At 33.0% G+C, this 23486-nt stretch overlaps 1 protein-coding gene across 2 annotated transcripts in view; it reads left to right on the forward strand.

The window, feature by feature from the left end:
- igl (IQ calmodulin-binding domain containing protein igloo) overlaps positions 1-23486 on the forward strand; it is a 94326-nt gene that overhangs the window by 65228 nt on the left and 5612 nt on the right. The gene's annotated exons all lie outside the window — the stretch shown is intronic.

Genomic DNA, 23486 nt, shown 5'->3' on the forward strand with positions numbered 1-23486 from the left:
AAAACCGCAGCATTCGATGCCTAATATAAATTAAACGAGATGAAATAAAACAACCAATAGAAAATTAATATTAAACAAATTTAAAAAAGCGAATCTATAAAAAGAAGAAGAAGAAGAAGAAGAAAAATACAGTATCAAAATGAAGCGAAACAAACTCTCTCTTTCAGGCGACAAAAGGTAAACACATATTGAATTCTATTAGAGATATTTCTGGGTTTTGTGTATACGTTGTAGGCGTTTGTTTTCCTTTATTTCGAACGCCAGATATCGTGGAAAAGTTTCTTCTGATCATACAGCCATTAATATGCAAAAAAAAAAAAAAGAAAATGCGTGGAGAGAGAGAATAAGAGGAGGAATCGTCGGTGGAACGAGGATGGAAAAGAAGAAAGGGGAAATAAAAGGAGAAGAGCGAAAAAAGGAAAAGGAGTTAAAATGTTTTAACTGTATTTATAGAGTATTTATTGGTTAAGATGTGGAGGACAGGATTGACAAGTTTTTCTTTTTATACTTCCTTTTCAAAATTCTGCAGAAATCTGTATTGTAGCTGCCAAGTAATTTTGGCATTCAATAAATATGTTTTGCAACAATATTGTTAAGAGAGGAATTTTGTTGCAAAAATTTGAAATATATACACAGAATATACAGGGAATTGAAAATGTATTAAAGAATTAAATATGAAAGACGAAGAATTGAAATTAGATTGATGATAAACTAAAAAGAGATGTAACTTCTCTTGTTCAAACCGCATTAAGGCGCTAAATATTCTCTTGAACATCTGCATCGTATAAATTAACTGTGAATGAATTTGTGAATCTGGTTCTTAATCCCAAGTGGAAGTCCAAATGAAAACTTTTTAATTAATTTCTAACTACTTCTGATTACGAGTGATTTTAATTAATTATTAATTATCTAACTATCCTAGTCCTCGTCAATTCTAAGTTATTATTTAATAAATTTATTCCTTGATTAATCTTAAAAATACTGTATAAAAAATTTACTATCAAAATCCACTACTAGCAAAAAAAAAAAAAGAAAGAAAGAAAAAAGAAACTTTCAACGAATACTCAAGAGATCGAAACTCAAACGTTATTCGAAGGGAAGAGGATCAAATCAAGATTCAAAGAGGATTCGGATTCGCGTAAAAGTGCTCGTGTAAAAAAACAAAATACAAAAAGTTAAATAAGATGATAAGATCAGAAGGAGGAAATAGAAGACCGAAAGGAAGAAAAAAAACATTAAGAGTAGAATAAAGAAAAGTGGTCACAATGGGTAAGATATTCTTTGAACCGAATCCATTCCCAGTGGCAATTATTTCGAGAGAATGTTCCTTTCCTATTATCAAGCCTACCATTTTTCTTTATCGATCCTGCCCAACCTGAATTCTTCTCTTTTTTCCTTGGCTTAGTGTCAAGAATAATTTCTTTCCTTCTTTTCTTTTCATTTCCTGTTGAACAAGATTTTTAAGATGTTTGACAAGCATTTTCAAACCTTATAATTTGTTTCATAAAATCAAATTCATAATACTTAATATCGGGATAATTGTCTATTAGATAATTTTATACAAAGATTGAATCAAATTCTATGATTAAGAAGATTCTATGTAAATAATTTTCATAATGTTTTTAATATAATAATTTGTACTTTAAAAATAAGATGAGAATTTATCAAATAAAATTAAGAATTTAAATAGCAAAATAATATTATTTCAAGAGACAGAGTCTTTTACAACAGTTTTTCTCTAATTTTTTTAGCATCATGGAAATTAATAATTCCTCTATAATAATTATACTCACTGAATATTATCTTGCTTAAAATAATCTAAATAAAATCTGTTGTATCATTTATCACTGAAATTAATTCACATAATGCACATTATACACAAAAATATTTCATCATATATATTTCAATATTTTTATTTTTCAAAAATAAAGAATCATTTTCTTCTCGTATATATTCATTCGTAAAAGCAGATGAGCTTTTAAACACGGTTCACACTATTCAACGTGTTCACAAAAACTTCAAACCTATCGCGAAACGTACGCTAATACGAAATTACACGGCGTCTGACCATAACCGTGCTGTAACTACTGAAGCTCGAGCGAGCAGCCCAAGGAAATGCATAATTCATCGCTCTCGAGGAACGCTTACGATTTTGTTAAGCAACAATACACAGCGTAACCTCGGTTCTTGGCCTGTGCTCGACCCAGTTATTATAATCATTCGAGGATCTCGCGTGTGCTCGTGCGTCCTCCGATACACAGGCCGACGTGACGTTATTCTTGCGTTTCATTATGAAAAAAAACAGCTGATTCGTTCGATGCCACACGATTGTTAATCGTTGATTTGCATCCGTGATGAGTCGTGCTTATAATTATATTCACAATAAATGATAAAAATAATCAGTGACAACAATAATCCATCGATCATCATCAACAATCCATGTTTTATCCATGTTAAATTCTTTCTACTAATCGAAATGGTATTCGTGGTATGCAGAAATGGTCGTTGGAATATTTGCAAATGTAACAAGAAATGAGTTTCTGCGTTCCAAGCATTATGGACGTTTTAACCAAACGATCGCTCCTCTCAGGTGCATAATGCATCTCCAGAGTCGATGCATCGAAGATCCGTGAGCTTCCAATTGAGCAACGTCATTCCGAAGATCAATGTAACAACGCTTCGTTATCGTTTCTCCTCTTATCGTCGTGGTTCGATGCTTCACGCTTATTACCTTGCACCTATCCGAACTATGCTTGTATTTCAAGGAAGGACAAATTGTTCATCTTGCGTTACGGGGAAATAATACGTTAAACTCTACCCCGCGTGAAATAATTATCCATCTATCTATCTTTGATTACAGATTAGATACAGAGAGAAATTTATATTTTTGTTTTATCTCTCGCAAAGTGTTCTCGATTTTAAGATTTTGCTCGTGAATTTAAAATGGTGTACATTTAAATGAATTAGAATTTTAAATATGATACACACATTAGCGAGTAGTATCTTCTATAGTTTATCACGTAGTTTTAAAGATAGATTTTATTTTATTTCCATTCTATTCGGGAAATGGTATTTGGCACAGTTTCCTTCCCATCAAATATATGTTATTGACCACATTTCTTGAATTTGGACATTAATGCGCTTATTGAATAGTCGTGATATACATATTGCTGCGAAACTGTCTAAAAATAAATAATTTTTAAAGATCGAACATTAACATTAAATCTTTATATTATATGTATAAGTAGAATTAATATTATCTTCAAACGAAAGTTCAAACATTAACAAGTTTTAATTTAAACGAAGCAAAATAAATTTCTCGATGAAAAATAAATATCATCATTTTAAAATATCTTTGTCTAATAAATCCTAACTACTTTATTCTTCCACTTTATCTTAAAACGGTTATTATATAGCAGTTTCTACCTTTCACCAGAAATCAATACTGAAACTGCACTTCTCTTTTAAACCATTTTTGCCAAGCGTTTCATTATCGATTTCATTTTCGAATTAAATTAAGTTTAAGTCGATTGTCCACTTAATTGACAGCTTTCACTATTCAGAAATACATCAGGCTTATAGCAAATTTGGTTGCTTTGAATTTACATTTGATGCTTCTCGATGTTATCACTAATCTAATAATGGTCTTAAATTTAATGAAAACTTTAATTCCTTTCAATTGGAAAATATGGTTTGGTTTTTAAAGATTTTATCATTCATTCAAAAAATTTTAAGTAGTAAAAATATAGATGGCAGTTTCTTGATATTGTTATTATAAAACAGAAATCTGGTGGAATACTGAATACGATCATAGCGAATTGTTCATACAGGTTAGTGTCTTCTAGATATAAAATCTGAAATACACGAACGATATTGAGGTGAAACGACAGGTTTATCTATGGACTATGCAAAAGCAGGTCGCTATAGTAAATATACTGCTATTACGTTATACTTTCTTCTCCCTGCGCTATTATAAAATCGATTCTGATATGACTCAGTTTAATAAGAGATATCAGGACACAAAAAGAGTTTGGTTTCATTCTTCTAATCGAAATAGCGATCATAATTCTTATCTTATTTAAAAAATTTTATCGATTGAGCAATGATTAATCGAAAATGTGAAAAGAGAAAAATAAAACACGATGCCATTTATATCAATCGCATGAAATGAAATCGTTCCAAGAATATATTCAATATATAATTATTAAAATTAAAACAGAGATACACGAGTTAGTTTACTAATTGTTTCAAACAATGTAGGTATTACATTACTCTTTAAATAATTTCCAATCTAAATATCTACGAGTTTTAATAAATATTATAGATATATTTCACTTCACTTTAAATGGTGATCAATTGTTTTCCACACGTTGTGTTTCGTTTATATATTTAGAATGTTCTTAGTTTTAGATTTCGTCCTCTTAGGGAGGCTCGTGATTTCGAGCAGTTGTTTTATTTCCATGATTTTGTATTATTCTCGAATTTCAAAGGTATTTCAATTAGCGTTTCGATTGATTGGCCTCTTTCGTTGATTTGTGGTTTAAGATGTTTTAATTAGAGTGTGGAATTTCACGATTTTTTTCAGTACTTTTCACAGTAAAAAATGTGAGAGATATTAATAATTATTCGTGATAATTTGTTTAAATTTTTAAGGCTTGTAATCGAACAGATAATTATTAATGATACGTTCTTTTAAATCGTTTCATCGATTAAAAAGTAATTTAAAAATGAGAAAATTTGTTTTAGAAAAGAAAAATTTAGAAATATATTTAAAAAAAGAAGTTGAATTATTATACTATTGCAGTTCGAATTTCTTTATAAAATATAACTCTATATAAAATTATTCATTTTATTATTAACTATTAACTTATAATATATCAGATACAGATAAATAATTCCAACATTTCAATCACTCAAAATATATCCATATTATTAATTACGTAATCAAAAACAAAAATTTTTTCCACCAATCTCCAAAATTTCTCCTCAATTAAAAGATTATTTTCTGCTATCTCAAACGTTACTATCAAATTATTAAATGCAAGATTAATCGTACGAAGACTCAAGACTCAGAAGAGGATGATTTTATTTATTCGAACGAAACTTGCTTCGAAACTAAACTAAAACATAAAACTAATCGATATTTGTAGAACAGAAAAAGAAGAGCGTTAATCTACTTTCCAAGAAAGGTATAGTCGTAACATATAGGAAAACGCTTACGTGCACGCAGGTAACATATGTGCATATAACGCAACCAGTTTTACAGTTTGTGATGCAAATATGTATATTTACTCTACGTCCAGCTGGCATCGATTTTCCGTTCGATCAGCCTTTTTCACGCCCAACCCTTGTTCCTTTCGGATTTAACGTGTCTCAGGAGTCAAAAGCAATTTTGTCGTTTGACACCGAACACGTAGGCTCCTCAGATTTCCCTTTGACTGAACGCTGCCTCCTTCGAGCTTCCTTGAATTCTTCGGATTCTCGAGCTTTTAGAGGACTATTAAACGAGAATTCGTAAATTCTTTAAAAAAAAAGAAGCTTTAAAGCTTCGTTCGATGATTTTAATAATAATTTCTTAATTTGATTAAGAAATTTTGTTTAAACTTCGTTTAATTTATAATTATTATTTAATAGTCTTCTACGAGCGACAAGTAAAAATGTGATTTGTATGGAACAAGTACAAACTTCGTGAATAAAAGCGGTTCTAATTGAATATCTCGGGAAAGCTGGAGAAATTCGTGTCAACGTGTGTATAGAAAATAGACCGCGGGAAATAATATCGACGTAATTTCCTGTCGAAGGAGAAGCAATAATGCTTAGTCGTGTGCGATGAAGAAGAATCTTGATTGGGTTTGGGATGGATGAGAATGCGCTGGGGCAAGATCTAACCGACGATAATAATTGTACGAGTAATAGAAAAAATAATGATTTAGATAGTCAAGATTAATTTCTATCCTTCTGGTTGATTGGAAAAAATCGAAGGAAAATTTCTGAAATTTTTTATTTCACAGAACGAAATGAAAAACATCATTTAAAATTCAAATAGATCGGTTAAACCCTGTCAAATTCACGGAATAGTCAATGCTCTCGCGAAGCATTGAGGAGAATCGATAATTTTATCGCTTTGCCGGAAATTTTGGAATCGAGGCGGACATCGATTTCTGCGAAGTCGAGCCGGTGTAACAGATTAAATCCTATCACTTGTATCGGCGATCGGCCACCAAACGAATTGTCGAGGCGTGCTATCCTAGCTCGGTTCGAGTGTATTCAGATTTCGACGTGGATAGCGTGTCCAAATTTGTCGTGATCGATTTTTTCATTGTCGCGTGAATTGCGTCGATGATAAATCGAAGATAATTTCTCGTATGTTTCTTCAACGTTGATATCGATGATTTTTTTTCCTTCTGAAGAAATGGATTAGATTTAAAATGTAATGATATTTGCGATACAAAATAAAATAAATTTAACAATATTCTCGTTTCAACATTATACTAGTTTTTTCAAAATTGTAGGAGGAACGCTATCTCGTTCATTCATCGATTGCTCCTCGAACATTTTCTCTTTCGAGGAAAATTCAATTTATATCGAAGAAAGGGATTGCATCGAAGAGAAGAAAGAAAGGGATCGGTTTTGTCTTTCTCTCCTTGCTGTTCGATTTTCTTGCGCGAGATGTGATAATGAAAAATTCCATTCGCTCGATATCGTTTCCTTTTTATTTCCACTAACCTTTGCAAATAAATTTTATCGATATTCACGAGTTTCAATTACTTTATCTACCAATAACAAAGTTATTTTTTAAGAAAATTAACACCGCGCTTTTAACATTCGCCCAATCTTTATCATATTTCGCTAATAAAATAAATAAAATATGATACGAAAACGATAAATAAATTCAACATTTCGCACGTCCACTAAAAAAAAAAAAAGAAAAAAGTGAAAGAAGAAGCAGAAAAAAAAAAGCAATTTATTTCGTCTCATCCGATTGGTCACGGGTCGTCAATCGATAGAAGCGAATTTCCCACCGATTAAAACGGCGGCCAACAGGGACTTGTGATTTTTTTCTCCCCGCTATATTTGGTTCGAGGAATCCCTGTGCCAACCTGACCTTAAACTTCGTCGAGCGGATTCGCAAAGGTCGGGAAACACGAACGGTTCCCTTCTTAACTTCTCCCCTCGTACGAGTTAAATCTCCTCGAAAGAGGAAGAAAGAGAGCGTCGAATCAATTCAAAAGTCGCGCAATATCAAACTTTCCAGTTGAAAAGTTACGTTCCAGACGGGGTAGGAAGCACTTGGAACGCGCATAAGAGAGGAAGGAAAAAACGGAGAATCATTAAAAAAGTTAGGAAGCGAAAGTGGGGCACGATGTGTGTTTCACATTTCAGGTGTACGAAGAGTGTGCACACGATCGATGAATGGGTGAAAATTTTCGGTGACATTCGTCCCGAGAGCCTTTTAATCCGAGCCTCATACACGCTCGACCAAAGTTCAAGGGCTACTTCTAACGAGGAGTCTTTTTTACGGCTCTGACCTCTCGTAAGGTTTAAGAAGAATTGTGTGTCCCGTTGCCCGACCTGTGGTTAATTAACACTCGAACCGAGTGATTTTGTTCGAACGTGGATTAAGAAAAATTAGTGGCGTGTATATATATATATATATTTGACGATTTTTCTCGATATATTGATTTAGAGATATGGATTTTTATGGAACTGAAATATATTCAACTATTAAATTAATATACAGAAAGTCTGTATCACATCGTAACGATAATTCGACTTTTCATGCAAAAATCATGAAGAGAAAGGGAAAATTTTCTTATTGAAACATAGCCAGGAAATGTGGTAGATCGTACCATTGATGCCCCTTTTTGTTTTATCCCGATATCTCAATCGGTTGCCGAGATATGAGGATTCAAAGTTTCCTCAACGTAACGCAAGGATTATGAATGGACTCGTGATCCAGTGACCTACATATTTTTCCTGGAAATGCGTACTACGTTCTTCTAGGAATCGCGTCTGGGTTTGGGATAGGTCGGTGAGACGAGGTGCGAGCGAGAGATCCGAGTAAGCGACGAAGACAGTGATAGTGTACGATTAAAAATTACCTTTTTCTTTACACGACGATATCTCGGGAACCGGAAGTCGTATCGGGATGAATGAAAAAGCGTTTTAAAGAGGAAGATTCCGCGCTTCCAACGATCATTTACTGATCGACGGGAAGTCAGTATCTTCGGAGTTATAGCGGTTTAAAGTTTTTGCAATTTTTAATAGAGTTTGTTCCAGTTTTAAGGTAAATTTACGTTATACGCACGAAAGCTGTTATTTATAACGGTTTTATTAATGGTGTGTTGAAGTTACAGAAGTTGAAGATAAATGTATATTTGCTAATAATGTTAAAAGTAAAGAAAATAGGCTTATTTTTAATCATAAAGGATCACGCTGGAGGGAGCATTATTATACACAATAGGGTAATTTCGCAATGGTTAATTTCCGTTTTTGAATGCTACCACTTTTTTTCCTTGTCTATATACATTCCAATTACAATCTTCATAATAGTTTCAAGGTTAAAAATTTAATAAGTCAATGCATTTAAGTGATAAAATATAGGCAAGAAAACCAACCAAGCACGCTTCCCTTCTCAGATTCCTTTTCAATTATATGCATATATAAATTTTACTCATAATGCTCGAACATTTAATTTCTTCTCTTAATACAATCTGAATTTTAAGCTTTCGATTATTTCTTATAAATATTGATTCATTCTTAAAAATATTTAATTATATTAATAAAATAATTTATTCTCAGAAAAGAAAATATTAGAATCCAAAAGGGATTTTCCTTAATTATAAAGTAGGAAGATATATATATATATAGGAAGATCAAAATTTAATAAATTGTAGCACGATTTGAGATATTTTAATATAATTAAAAATTTTTTTAAAATTCTTAAATTTTAACGCAAACATTTATTATTCTATATTTATTATTTTTCTTGAAATATTTGTCACTAGAATTTCTATATCTTTCCATAAAGTTCTTCATTTAAGATTGAACATTTTTTATTAAAATATAGATTTAATCTTATTACTTTTAGTATTCTTATTAACATTTCTTCGCATTAAAATTCAAATATTATGCACAAAAATGTGGTCGACCGTAATCGAGATAGAAAAATGGAAAAATTCATTTTATGTCACTTGAAAGTACGCCAAGAAACTGGTACAATTTTAAAATTTACGGGCACTTGCTGTTTGAATATACGAAAAATACGGAAGTATTATATTATACAATTATTTTTACATATCGTTTCAAATGTTTAAATTCCTTAAAATTGAATAATCTTTCTTGTATCAATAATTTCGAATACTGTCGCAATCTATAAAATTACTGAAAATTATTGATATAATTTATATTTTACACACATAAGAAAAAGAAATAAAATTTATACGTTCTGTATGATTAATATTACATCAGGTTGCCAACTATCGATCATATTTAAGCCTGTTGTTAATTAAATATGAAAGGAACATTTATCAGTGTCACGGATTAATTACATTAAAAATGTAAACCACTTTTAAAAGAGTAACAAACGTGTAGCAAATTTTCATACGCTACACTTTTTTACTAAAAACATCTATCAATAATTAATCAAATATACTGACAAGTTACATTGAGCTCTAAAAAAAAACCGCATTATTTATAGTATGAGTATACATCAACTTCCATTAAAAAAAAAAAAAATTGTAAAAATAACTCGAACGTAACACAGAGTCTAATTGATAATTCAGAAATGCTATCACATTTGCAGTCGAACGAAACATTCTCTATAAATTCTCACTGCAAGCATCGAAATGCAAAATTCTGGAAAGAAAAAAAATCCTCGATTCATATATGTATATATCATCCGAATGATTCCTCCGAAAAGAGCATCGAGAGAGACAATAATGGAGAAGCGATCCCACCCTTAGATTTATGCGTTTTCACGGTGACGCGAACGTGGCTCGAGTTTTGCATATCGATCCCATCTAACTCGTCCCAATCGTCCGTGCGAAGGGAAGGATCGAATAAAAAAAGGGGAAAGATTTCAACGACGTTGTTTTTAAACGAGACGATACGAAATTTCGGTGGACGAGGCTCGTATCTCGATCGAAAGGGGGAAAAAAAAAAGAAATAAGAAATGTATTTCCATGGAACGAGAAGAGGGGCACACCTTCTCGTCGTGGAGACACGATATAGGTCAACTCGAGGAAGAAAAAGGGAGAAAAAGAAGGGGTTGCAGGTGCTACATATTCACTTAGAGAGAAAGGGTGTGGGATGGGGCCGATGAAAGGTCGTTTCACCTTTGGTAAGCAACCTGAGAAATTCGTGTCAACGTGTGTGGAAAATAGAGCACGAGAAACAATATCGATTCGAGGAGGAACGATCGTGGCTGGTCGCAATGAGGAAGAATCTCGACTCGAGGAGAGGGGTGGTAATTTGGTGTTACGAGTGAAGCAATGGACGGTTCGAATACTTCTTGGAAAGAGGAAATTTTTATCGTTTTCATCCTCGAGAATGTATTGGAAATTTGTCCTGTTATAACGAGTTATATTATGTATTTTTCAGATTGGTTCAGCAAAATCTGAAAAAGGAAAAGTAGTAATACTTGGTTGCGAAGAATAACAGAAAGAGAACTGTGAGATATATTACACTGTTACAATGTTACACTGATCGTTGAAACGAAATTCAATCGATTCCTTTCGTCAAATCTTCCTTTCGTCTCGAATCTTCATCCTATTTTGGAGAAAGAAGATTTGCAAAAATCTATCTTCTCACGCGTCATTCGTATGATATATTTGTAGTACAATATGGGTCAGCCCGAATGCTCGCTTGATGCCTTGTTCATCGCAAGAGTTTCTAGGTAGAAAACGCAGATGGAAAATAACTTCTCTCTTTCTCAATAGAAAGACTGTGAGAACAGAATAATGCAAAGCATACAGACAAACGATTCTTTACTTATCTAACATCAAAGAAAGGCGAACGTTCTTTTTTTTATTAAAAATCAACAAAAGAATATCGTTTTCATAAGCTGTTCCATATATTGTGCAAGTTAAAATTTAATTAATTTTAATTCATATAAACGCATGAATTAATAAACTGATAATAATGTATAAACTTTTATCCATTTCAATAAATTTTCTTTATTATCTGAAAATTTATTGACATGGATATCCCATCGACGTATCGTTTGAGCTTTAAAACGATCGCGTGTATAAAAGAATTAATCAAAGGGAGGGATTAATTGTTAAGGAAAAAAAAAAAAAAAAAATCGACGAGAAAGAAAATAAGTAGAACTTTGCTTTACTTGGCGGACGATACACGGTAACAGGGACGATATAGGGCCAGGCATTGGACTTTCATGAAGTCTCGTTAACCGACGAACCGAGCTGGAACTTTCTGCTTATACAATAAGTTCCAAAATGTTGGAATCTTGATTGTTTTAAAGTACCCATCCTTGTCGTGTAATTTTGGCGGAGCTTCGACCGGAATGAAAATTAGCGTAACATCATGCGCGTTATTTGGAATAACAGAATTTAGAAATCGTTGGAAATTATAGGAAATTATTCCTGATATTTGGTAAAATTAGCTATCGTATTAATTTTACATAATAGTTTGACATGTCTCGTGTATAAACGAAATTTGTTTATTGTTAAAAGGATGTCGAGAGGAATTTAATATTTTTTAACATCAACTGTATAACCATAATGCAACCATTGGATATTGATTACAAATATCTGATGCTTTAAATTAAATTCCTATACATTCAACAAGCGTTGCATTTATTATCATTTTATTATTACTTTATCGATACACATTTTACTTTCATTTTTTCTTTGTATACTTGGCAATCTACATACATCCATCCTTTAACATTTTGTGCAATGAAAAAAATTTTCCACATGTATCACGAGACCAGCGTGTATCGTACGAAAAAACATCCAAGCAAAAACAGAAATAAACTGGCTATTTCCATCGGTTACCTGGGGGTACACGAGCAACTTTCCCAGAAACGTGGAAGCCTGAAGTCAACAAAGTTCCCTTTTAGATATCTCCGTTGCATCCTCCTTTTCAAATCCTACCCCATTCTAAACTGCGCGTTGGGGGGAGAGGCTCGTGAAAAAACATTCGATCCGCCTTGCTTTATTCGCGTCTCCCATCGGCTTGGTAAACAGAATGATTCTGCGCAAAGTCTTCCAGTTGTGGTTCTCTACCTTCCTCCCTGTTGGAAAAAACAACGAATCGACAACAATCGAAGAGGATAAAAAAGACACGATGCGTGCACGATGCACAGAATAAGTCAAAGAAACGCGGGGATGGCAGACGAAATGCACTTATACATGGATTGACTTTTGATCGACGTTTTGCAAATTATTTATTTCTAGCCAAACTTTTATGGATTTGTTAGCATTTAACGGGATGTAGATTGATCGATTTATTATTAAATTATCCTTTAAATAATTAATATCTTAATTGGTAGGAAATTTGTGAAGAAGCAGTGAGAATTAATCTAAGAAAGTAATTAAATAATTGATATACACGATAAATTATGAGTATAGATTTCAAAGTCAGGATGCTTATACAGGATTAAAATAATCTTTAGAATTATTATTATTGATTAAAACTTATTATATATGAAAAATTAATAGCCAACGGATGGTGGATATATTGTTATAGGAAATTTAATTATTCCTCTTTATTGAATCCAATTAATGATCCCATATTTTTCCTCAAATATTTTTCCTCAAATATCAAAGGTTCTCATAGACAAGTTCTGTACTTCAAAGGTTTATTTTCAAGACAGAAAATCTCTTTCCTTTAACTCTGCTATACCCAACCGTTAATCTATATCACAGATAATGGGTCGAGATTTACCCGATTTCTGCCATCGTACATGACAGGGAAATGACCGTGCATTTACCGTTTGCCGGGTGATCTGTGTGGAGGATAGTGGTGGATAGTGAGAGGAAAATTAATGGAAAGTGGGAGTCGATCGTAAAATATTGGAATGGCCGACGAGTTTTGTTGTTTCTCCTCTTCCCCCTCCCCTCCTCTTCACCTCCTCTTTTTTTCGGGAATATAGTCTGCGAGGCGTAAATCGCGGGGGCAAAAATAAAAATTAAAAGTAAAAATATTGGATTGAAAACACTCTTTGGGTGGGAAAATGGATTTGAATATCAATTGGATACGTGTATATCGAATTGGTTATGGATTTCAATACAGGTTTAATTGATACAGGGCTTACGTGATACAACAATCTACCCATCTATCTGCGTGTTTATTCATTCTTAAAGTTTCGAGAATAAATACAATGAACGTAATTCAATCTTGCTAAAATTATTCCTTATTTATTAATGTTAGAGTAATCGAATTATTCTTAACGTATTACAATAAAAATCGTAACGATAATTTTTCCCAAAAGGGCAATTACATATATTTTTTTTTTAAATAAAAAATAAACTATTCATTTTGATAAGTGTGATTATCCTTTTATTATTAATCACAAATTACAAGAGAAATACGTATCCATTTATTCCACATATATATATTAATTATCACCAATTTCAATTAACACCCAACCACGAGAAAGAATTATATTTCCATGGCAGTTGAAACTTGAACGGTTAAAACTCAAAGCCATTAATGATATATGTTTCCCCTTTTGTCCACCATCACACCTTTCACACATAATTATTTCCAATTACGAGCAAATCTTCGTGAATTCTTCCTTCGAAAACTCGTTTCGACCAAAAATTTTTCAAAAAATGAAAAAGCATTCTGGCAACGAGAGAAAGAACAGAAGAAGCATTCAAATTACAAACGAGGCCTCCAGTTTAATTCCAGCGACTTCTAACCCAATATTTATTCTCAATTAAAGCGGTTGACAACGTCTCGAAAGGTTGACGATGAGCGAGACTTGCGAGCTCGTTTGCGCGTTCATTTACATTTGACACCCTACTCTAACACGTTCGATCGGGAAAATTTGCAAGAGAAAGGGAAAAAGGGAGGGAAGGGAAGAAGCAGCCCTCGACGGAGATGTATAAAAAAGTAGAGATTTCAATTCGTGGCGTCGAGATAAGTCGAGAGCGATGAAAAATGGTAACATCGATATGGCCGCTCGGTATTAATTGGAAATGTCAAACGAAAATTCCGTTGATATTACTTTGAAACAGAGCCTAGGGCTGTATCAAGAGCGTATCGTTCTTAGGATGCGAATACATTGATCAAAAATTTTTTTTTTTTAGCTTCTCAAAATAATTTTTCGATATATTCAGAATGGAGAGAAAATTGCGAAAAATATCGTAGAGAGCAAGTTTTCGAGAGTGTTTACTTTCAAAATAAGTTATATACAAGTCTCTCGTATAACTTCGGATCGTTAAATAAATTTTATACATCTTTTTTTTTTTAAAAAAAATAATGCTTCCTTTTTCTTTCCAATTAAAATTATAAGTATCAGAGTAAATGATCTACTGGCAGAGATTTCAGAGAAAGTTGGATTTCACCTGCAATTAGAGGCAAGGTTGTACTTGTCGACCTGATTTTCATCGTGTTTTATCGCGATTTTTTAAAGCTATATCCTGCTCCCAGAGAGATCGAAAGAAGTTGAAGAAGAAAATCAGTTTTACAAAATTTTTTTCGTTACAACGAATTTTTTAATTCTCTTCCATTAACTTTCATAAAATAGAAATAAAAGAAAATTGTCGGAAAATCTTTCGTTTTATCTTTTTCAAGAAATAATAACGAAATAATCGACTCTCGAGAAACGAGGAGAAAATTGGCGTGTAAAATATAATAACTCGCCGCAACGCTATCGTTTATAAGGGACAGAAGTTAGTTAATGATCTGATATGCATGGGTTGTTTGCGTGAATTCGTGAGATTAAACTGGGTCAATTTGGGTATTTCGCCACGTGGGCGGGGATGCCACTTCGTTATGCGCGAACGTGTTTCCTCTTCTTGGAGGAAAGAGTTCTTTTTTCGGTTGATAAACGGTCTTATCTCGATTGTAAAAACGAAATTTTAACGGGGATTTTAACTCCTCGAGGGAGTGAGGGAGCGAATTATAGCGGTGGTGAATTATCGATTGTCAGGTTTAACCTTCGAGGAGAGAGAGGGTGATTTTCGTTTGCTGCTTCGAGTAATTTTCAGATGCGAGCTCAATTTTCCGCGTGGCCTGCTTTATCGAATGTATTTTTGACTTTGTATCGATAATGTGCTCATGAATATTCATATTGTTATGAACATTTTATATTCTCCGTATTTTAAATATAGAATTTATGTTTTGTATGAGAGCACGAATATTCTTTTCTTATTCTTATTTCAACCGTAAGAAGGAAAGAATCCACATGGAAAAAGTGATACTCGAGAACGTGCGATCGTTAAAATGTAAAAATTGTGCGAATATTCTCGAGAAAGAAAAAGAAACTTAATCGTTCGATTTTATAATAATGAAAATCTAACAAAAACAAATTCAATCAATATAAAATTAAAACGTGGTTCAATGTTTAAGTCTCTGAGATAAAATATTCAAGAAAAGACAAATATTAAAAATACTCTTAATCGCTTAAATTAATCAACCAAATCAACAATATAAAGATATTACTACAAAAAAAAGAAAAAAAGAAGAAAGAAATGAAAAGAACGAAGCACGCGTGAAAAAAGTCTAAACTTCGTAGTAATAAAGCGTTGATTACAATGGGTCGGTGGCCGCTCATCGCCACCAGGACACGCCGTCAAAAATTTATTGCGGTTGATTTGCATAAACGCGGCCGCATAATTCAATGGGAATCCGTATCAAAGAGCGGCGGGGAAATAATGGAGATATACGAGATACTCGTCACGGACGCGGTTCATCGCTTCCTCCAGTTTCGAGGGAATAAATTTCCCGCTCGTCAACCCCGCAGATTCACGACATAAATCGCGCATTCAGCGAATACAGCCAGTGGTTGAGGGACAGAGTTGAAGGGAGAGAAGAAAAAAAAAAGAAGAAGAAGGGAAGAAAATATCGCGCAGACCAGAAACCGCGAATCGATTGGATTGGGCTGGTTGGCTAAGAACGTTCCCTTAGGTAAAAACCTTTTAAAATAATTGATCGAATACATCGTGCGATTGGCCAAGGCATAACCGATCACGACAAGGTCGGTGTTATAGGTAATTTTTTTTTTTTTTTTTTATCTCTAGCTAAGGAGAAAATTGGACACGAGAGTTATTGGACACGTATTTCATCGCAAGGAGTGATTCTTGGAATTTATTTCGATGGAATATTATTCTCGTTTATATCTCGTTCGATAAATCATAAAATGAATTAATCTTTGTTAATTAGAAATGGACGAGGTGAATTAAATACGATACGATGAAAAATATTTTACAATATTTTCACTATCGATTACATAAATTATGATTTAATTTCTCTCGCGTCGTTGTGTAAAACGATTACGAATTAATCGTCATTCACTTCTGTGAAATGATACTCGAAACAGTTACAGTTACAATTTGCAATGGCATTAGAGTTGAATTAAATCGTGCAGCTCTCGCATCTGGACTGCAATTTCCCGGTATCATAAGATGGGAACGGTGACAGGTGAGAATCTGTTTGAGACGTTGACATATGAGACGGGGGGAACATTCTCTTTTTTATCTCCGACCATTTGGCGCTCGTGTCTCTTAGCGAATTCATTTGGTTGCTCGGAACACGAATCAAGATTTATTATGATCCTTTTTTAAAAGTTATATAAAAAGAGAGCGAAAAAAATTGAAATTTATAACGAGATAAATTAAAGGAAAAACATTTGGAAATCTTGGAATTTATATATATTGGAAATTGGTTTTCTAGATAAGAAATAATAACAACTTCACCGTGAAAGAAAGCAATTTAATTATGACAAACGACATAAATATACAACCAAATAAGAAACGTTAATCGATCATAAAAAAAAAAAAAAATCAAAGAAGACTCGAAGAAAATTCTACGAATAAATTCTCCCATCATCAAAATCGACATTAATTGCGAATTCGAAATTAGTTTCGATCAGCAACAATTCTTTATCGTTCGTTGCAATCCCGGCGAGGGAACAATTTAAGAGGACTGCGTCGACGAGATCGCAATCGTGATAATCCACGTGATACAGGCCAGCTCGTAACCAACGTAAGAGGCGATGGATTTCGAGCCAAACACAGTTGATCGATAAGTCCATAGGCGAGCCGAGAGTGGGCTATTGTTAGCTCCTTTGACATTACGTTGATTCACCAGCGTGGGGAGAGTCATAATCGGCGGTAACCAAGTGCACCTGTGCGTCCTTTCAACCCTGTCTGCCAATCGTCCAAAGATTCCACGAAAGCTTCTCCAAATTTGCCCGCATTGTTACTCCCAACGAGCCAGAAATAGGGTGCACCACTTTAAGGGTGCACGCGCCATTATCGAACCGTATTCATTATTGGAGAAACTCATCGTGCATGTGCAAATATATATGTATACGTGAAGCAGAACATTGTGAGCGGATTTATCAATTTCCGGCCGACTCGAGGCAGCCCAACAATCGTTTCTTAACTTTTCCAATATTCGACGATCGAAAATGAACAAATTATATATTCGTTTGTGTTCAATTCAAAATAACGATCATTTTGTCGCGGTGTAATAACAGTGTCGTATTATACATATCCACCAAGAAGAATAACTTCCATGGCCGAAACTCCATTTGTAAATAAATCAACGTATCAACCCCCCCAAAGGCTCGTAAAGTAAGTTTCTTTTGTAACTGGCGAATGCAAATTGCGGCAACGTGATGCGAGAGGGCTGGTTTTGCACATTCACGTGCAACTTGCCAGAGAACGCAAATATACGGCGAATATACAGGGGGAACAATAATTATCCGGTTGATGCATAGTTCTCGAGGAGCGCATAATTTGAAACTGGTGGCACAGGTTGCGATCCTCCATTGTGAATCGTCGAGTCTCTATCGGAGGAATTCCGTGATATTATGCGTTCACTCGTCATTCTCTTTCTTTCTTTCTGTGTGTGTGTGTTTTATCTATCGGGAACGTTGAGCGCGGTTTTTCCAATTCGATTGGCAAAGTTATGGTTCCATCGTGGAAAGAATGACAAAACGTTTTTTCACTTTGGTGGAGGATTTGTTAATTTTTTTTTTCTCGATGCGTACTCGATGGATTCGTTCTGAGAGGAGGTCAAAGGAATACGAAGGAGGGATGATCGATTTTGATTTGAGTCGAAGTCGAGCGAAAATAAATGAATTATATTGTAATATTTATTCGTTCGTCGTTTAATTCCTTTGTTAAATTTTTTGAGATGGAAAGTTCATGATTTATAGATCGGGAATTTATTTTAAGAATTCGTATTTGTTTTACGAATAAAGTATGCAAAAGCGATAAATAAAGCAAATTTATATATAACAGTTTGAAACAAGGTTAAAATTGAAAAGCCATTAATCCATTGCATTATCGCCATCAGTGATCAATACAATAAATATTTTTATCTCGGATGAATTTGTAATTTTAGAAATTAGTACACGTATGTATACAAATTATATTTTATATATTAGGTTATTCATTTTTCATTTGCACAAATAAATAAAAAAATATGAAACGAACGTATCAAATATTTAAACTCTTCGTTATAGAGAAAGAAGATTAATCATCGTTTGTTTTGAAAATGAAACCCATTCTTTTTATTGGAAAAGAATTAAATGGTGAAACCTTCTATTTCTAGGTTAGTAAATATCCATCCATTGGGAAGAAATTCAAAGAAATGAGATAGATAACGACTGAAAAAAATAAAAAAAAAAAAAAAAAGAAAAAAAAATGGCATAAAATCTTTTGATACTCGACTTGTAGCGGTTGCACGATAACAATAAATATCATCCAAAAAGTTTTAAAAATTCTAAAAAGTTAAACGTGCCAACTTGCAAAGCAAGATAAATGATTTTTCACGCAGAAGAAAGTCAAACTGATTCAAACTTTTTTTCAAAAACATTTCACCATCTGTTAAAAATAAGAAACGCGATATTATTATAAACAAACAAAATTGCACGGATGCAATATAGAGTTACATTTATCTAAAATTATGTTACGATATTTTGTAACAGTTTTATTTGCTCGATCATTTATTCGATCGATGCAGAATCGAAAAAAAGGCTATAGCATTAAATCTCTTATAGCGTTTAAAACCTTTAATCGAGATTGGATAAGTCGGTTTATAGCCATCGAAAAAGTAATTTCGATAAATCCTACTTTAAAGTATAGTAGCAATCAATGAATATTTCTCGAATACGTTTCAGCAGGTTGGTGTGAAAAACATTTTAACGTAAGAAAAATACTTCAAGAAAATTTCGAATAAAATAATTTTCTGAATTCAAACAGATATTTAATTCTTAATTTTTATAATTCTTATTTGAAACAAATTGATTAGAGAGAGAAAGAGAGAGAGAGAAAAAAAGAATGAAATACTATTATCTTAGATGAGAAAATAATGATAATGGAAAATGGGATGTACTGTGTTAAAATACGACAGGAAGACCAGGAAATGCTAAAACGAAATAGGGTAATTGAATGATCCTACTGAAATATTCAAGTGTTGAAGTACTCTGCTAAACGTATTCGTGTTAAATGTAATGAAGATTCTAGATGAAAATGCGAAGAAGGTGCAAATTCGGAGGGAAATGTGGATAAATTAAAAGGAATTTTTTTTCAACGAATATGATTAAAAATTTTTTAGAAAAACAACATGTATTTCGAACGAATTCGAATAATAATGTTCATAAATATATTTTCGTAGAGGGAATACCGTATATACTTGAAAATTTAAAAAATTTTTGTTCTGAAACAATGTCTTTTTTTTCCGCTCATGATTCTTAGTATTGTGAAAGTAGAATTTAATTAAAAAAATTTTCGCGTATCTGCATATTTATAATTTTATTAAATTAGGGGAAAAAAGTAATAACAAGCATGAAAGAAAGTCAAGATAATTTTTATTTAATAAATTTATAATGCTTATAATTTAATTTTACAAACAATAAACTATAATACGAGCTGTTTCACTATGTTACATATTCTGTTGAATTATACAATTCCATATTATTCTGTTATATATTCTAATATGAATTATTTAAAAAACATTGAAAGAAATGTGAAACAGCATATCGGAATTTCTAGAAATATTTATTAAAATACAAGCTGCAAAAATGCAAAAATATAATATTATTGAAGATGTTTTCCCAAGTTGAGAATTCAATCGATGCCACATAAATCATTCTTCAGACATTTTCATCCCCATCTCATCCTCATCTGATCGACTATTTGATCAGTTATTGTTTGGATCCTCGGCGAAAGTTTTTCATATCTCGATGAATCTTTCAAACTCGTTTGCAACGAATTAATCCATTTTAATTTTCTCGAAAGCCAAACGGGCGTGGATTTCAGTGAATCAAAATAGTTCCACAGACCATAGATCATCGGTGGCAGCCAACTTATTACCTGGAAGAGTTTAAACTTCCAATTAATTGGTAATCAAAGGATCGTACGAAGTAAGACAGCCACGAACGAAGTTTCGTGCCGGCCCGCCCGATGATTCCCCGATGGAAAATTATTAAGCTCTAACCGATATTGTTCCTAGGGATGGGTGGGCGCATGCATCGACTCGAATAATTAATCGCAATCTCGGTGGAAATTTTTCTTAATAAGTTGATCTACATTATTTTCAAGGGATCATTATTGAGAACATGTTTGCAATTAATTTTTAGTAACACTTTCTTTTTTTAAAAAAAGATTAAAAATCGAAGAATTATAATATAAACGATTGTTCTCGAGCCTTTTTATCAAGTTCCATATTTCATTTTCATAGTATTAATTAATTTTTCGTAGATATTAATTTAATAAATAAAGTTTAAACAAATATTTTCATTATTTATGATTATACAAAAGGAAAATCTATAGGATAAAATTACACTATTTTAAGAGATACACAAAAGATACAAGTAGTAAAACCATACCAATGCCGAGGCAGCGACTCCCCTCTACATTTAGATAATATAGATAAGTCAGATTAGTAACTGTGGTCGCAGAATTGGTACAAAACTCTTTACAAAATTCTACAGAATTGTCTCATTTCTCTAATATAATTTTAATACTATTCATAAATTAAACGTATTTTAATATTTTATATGATATCATTAAAAACAAAAAAAAAGAAGAAGAAGCGTACATTAAAAAACTTTCATTTCAAAATTAATTCTCTTGATCTTAAACAACTGCTCGCGAGAAATAAAATTTTAATAACAAAAAAAAAAAAAAAGGAGGCCGTCATATATTTTACATTATCAACACGAGCATAGTACAACACCATAGACACAGTTACTTCTCGTGGAAAATTAATGAAATCCAGCTAATTGAACGAAGCCATCTTTTCACAAGCGAGAGTATCGATCCAACGCAATATTCAAATAAAAAAAAAAAAGAAGAAGACCGATGCTTAATTGACTGTAATCGATACATACACGGATGTTGAAACACGCTTTCTCCTCTGATGATGGAGATATCAGGACGATCGAATGTCCACGCGATTAATTAAACAGGGCTAATTGGAAGTTGCACTTCACGAGCAGTCTCGGGGAATCGTTCGACCATTAAACAAAGTTCCTGGGAATTTAGAAATGTAGATGGACGTGAAGTGCGATCTTAAGTAACTGCTCTTGCCAGCTTGAAATCTTGAAGGAAAGCCTTTAAACTTTAAAACCAGCTTTTCAGCTTCTCACTCTTTGTTGCGCAACGAGATCATCGTTCTTTGCTGCTTTGTTTGCTACATGTATCGTGCTACTTATATTCAGAAAGTTGCTGGAAGATATTAAGCAGATTGCTCCGAGTTTCAAATTTTTATATTATAATATTGTCACGAGAAGTTTTATCAAAACATCTTGACACAATTACACGCATAACGTACGTGTATATAAATCTAGTTCTCGCGATTGATTTTAAATGTATAAAATTATTATTATTAATTCTCGATGACTTGTCAATATGTAAATTAAATATTAATTTGTAAACAATAATTATTGAAATTTAATTAATACTAACAAGCTACTATTGCTAATATTTTGATTAATATAATTTATGAAATAGTATTGTTACTTTTTATGCAATATCTCATTCCTGGATTAAATCTTTCGATCAATTTTAAAATACGTACAAATTTTATTCTTTTGTTAAATTCTATCTTATCGAACAAATCTTTGATAAACTACATATCTATCGATCTAAACACGTCCATATATTCAATCGCGAAATGGCCAGTCATAAATCTCTCTTCCCCGTGCAAAACCATTCCGTAAAATCATCCTTCACCCCTTCATCCCGACGAATTTCAAATCTCTCACACCCGCAATTTCATTCGCGCAAATTGTTCCCTTTTAAAACCCGTGTGTGTGGAATGGATCGAAAGAAAAATCTCACCCTTTGCATTCGTAATTAACTCTCTTATCAGTGACAATTCCCCCTCCCCCCCCTCCCTCCCTCCCTCCCTCTCTCTCTTTGACATCCTAACCCCCGACCTATCAAACTGCCTTACGATTCAACCGGTTGACGAATAATACTCGAACACGAAGGTACCAACCAACATAATGCTCTCTTTCCGCATGCAAGTCATTGGTCAAACACGACGCTCGTCTCTCACGCGAATATTCTCGATTATCTCGCGTGAGGGAGGAGGAACGAAGATGGTTTAATAGGAGATCGAAGGAAGGTAGCTCGCGGGTCGAAATGCAAATACGTTTGGCGCGTAATTGCAATCTACATGTTTATAAACCTCTTTTGCATGTGATGTGCCTGCTTTTTATTCTATCCCCCCCGGTCGTTTCGAGACTCGTTCCAGCCCTTGTTACCCGGATCGTGACGTCAGCACACTCGCTCGGCTTCGTGATAATTAAGCCTAAATTTAAACCGAAGCGACAATAATTGAGGGCATAATCGGGCGAAAAAAAAAAAACAAGCAACGAGAAGGAAGCGTTTCTTTCTCGTCGTGTTTTTCGAGGTTTTCGTTTTCTGACACGAGGATGGACGATTCTTTCTTGAGGAGGAATTTGATATCTTGAATAAAAGTTCGGTTTGCGATTGGAAAAGATTCGAATTGGTGGATGTTGAAAAGAAAAATCGAAATTTATCGTCGAGTATTCGATATTGTGTTTGAGAAAGAGCATGAAAGAAAGGATTGTATTATAAAAATTTGCAATTGAACAGAACAAAGTAATATTAATTCGTATTAATTTTAGATTATTTTAAAGTGTATTTCATATTTTTTGGTATAAATTTCGTTCATGTTCACGGTTGCGTGAAAATTTCCACGTATTATATTTTTAAATTGAATATGGAACAGTCTTTTAAGGAAAATTGCAATTTTCCAGCTTAAAGAGAACTTAAATTTCGTATAAAGGATAGAATATTTAAAAAGAA

This window comes from Apis florea, unplaced genomic scaffold (genome assembly GCF_048593485.1).
Source record: "Apis florea isolate Af1SG1 unplaced genomic scaffold, ASM4859348v1 contig_3747_pilon, whole genome shotgun sequence".
NCBI lineage: Eukaryota > Metazoa > Arthropoda > Insecta > Hymenoptera > Apidae > Apis > Apis florea.